Source organism: Colobus angolensis, unplaced genomic scaffold (genome assembly GCF_000951035.1).
Source record: "Colobus angolensis palliatus isolate OR3802 unplaced genomic scaffold, Cang.pa_1.0 Scaffold431, whole genome shotgun sequence".
Taxonomy (NCBI): Eukaryota; Metazoa; Chordata; class Mammalia; order Primates; family Cercopithecidae; genus Colobus; species Colobus angolensis.
In genome coordinates this window covers 2,171,262-2,172,883 of record NW_012117722.1, presented here as the reverse complement: position 1 = coordinate 2,172,883, position 1,622 = coordinate 2,171,262, and positions in this window count along the sequence as shown.

Below are 1,622 nucleotides of genomic sequence, written 5' to 3'. Positions count from 1 at the left end.
AAAAAAATAAAAATTAAAAAAAAAAATAGGGATATAAGGCCAGGCATGGTGGCTCATGCTTGCAATACCAGCACTTTGGGAGGCCAAGGCAGGCAGATCATCTGGGATCAGGAGTTTGAGACCAGCCTGGGTAACGTGGTGAAACCCTATCTCTAGTAAAAATACAACAACAACAACAAAAATTAGCTGGGCATGGTGGTAGGTGCCTGTAATCCCAGCTATTGAGATGTTGAGGCAGGAGAATCTCTTGAACTCAGGAAGCAGAAGTTGCAGTGAGCTGAGATTGCACCATTGGAGTTTCGCTCTTGTCACCCAGGTTGGAGTGCAATGGTGCAAATGGTGCAATGGTGTTACCCAGAGCAGAAAAGCCAGCTGAGCCTACCAGACTTCTGACCTGTACAGTAGTGAAATACGTTCAGTTATTTTAAATTGCTGAGTTTGTGACGATTTGTTATGGCAGCAATAAGCATCTAATACATATTCACATCCAGAGATTGAAATCATTTAAAGGATTTGATCCTTACCGTTTTTCTAATAGTATAGTAATAATAATCCCATACTTTCATGTAAATTATAATGAAAAGGTCATTTTAAATAACTTTGTCTTTCACAGAAGGAATTTCAAAAATTTATTTTGTGCTTATGCTGAAAGCTGGAATTTCCTCTATTATTTGCTGCTCTTTTTTAGAATAATCAGTGCACAGATTTAAGATCTAAAATGTACTTCTCCAAGATTGGCCAAATCACAAGACAGCAGTACTCTTAGGAGTTTCTCCCTTGAGTCATAAGTGGTGAGTTTGTGCCCCGGAAGGTCAAAATGGCATGCTGAAAAAGAGCTCTCAGCTAAATCAAGAGGCCTGAATTCTAGTCCTAACTCTGACATGAAAGAGCAAGGACACCTCTTTGGAGGAAATTAATTAACCTCTATGGATCTCATTTTCTTCCTTTTTAGAATAAAGGAGTTGGAGATTCAGGGTGGCTTCCACGATGAAGTACTGTTTGGTTGAAATCTGAAGTCTTGGCAGCATTAATGAGGCAATTAGGTGGAGAAGCAGTCCAGAAGACTCAGCAAACCCTCTTTTATATGCCACTTGCTACATTAGTCTCCCAATGAATTTAGTGACCAAAAACAGAGCAAAAATAAAGGTCTATAAATGGGCCTAGAAGCATGCACACCACTTGGCAGTGTTAACCTCTGAGGAAGGCTATAGGGAGGTTTTATGGAGTAGTGCTCAAGGGCATAGACTTTGTTACCAAACCTTCTAAATTTAAGTTTTGGCTCTGCCATTTCCCAGCTGTGTGCTTTCTCTACATCCCTCAGTTTCCTCATCTATAAAATGTATGTGTGCATGCAAAATTGTTTAAGACAGATCTTGGCATAATATGCATTCCATAAATTAGCACATACTACATAAATATTTGTCAATGTTATTGCTATGGGCAGAATTGGGTCCCCCAAAAACTCATATGCTGAAGCCATTAATGTGATGTTATTTGCAGATATGGCCTTTGGGAGGTGATTAGGTTTAGATGAGGTCATGTGTGGGGCCCTCATGATGGAATTAGTGTCCTTATAAGAAGAGAGATCTTGCTGTCTCTGTCCACCATGTGAGAACACAGTG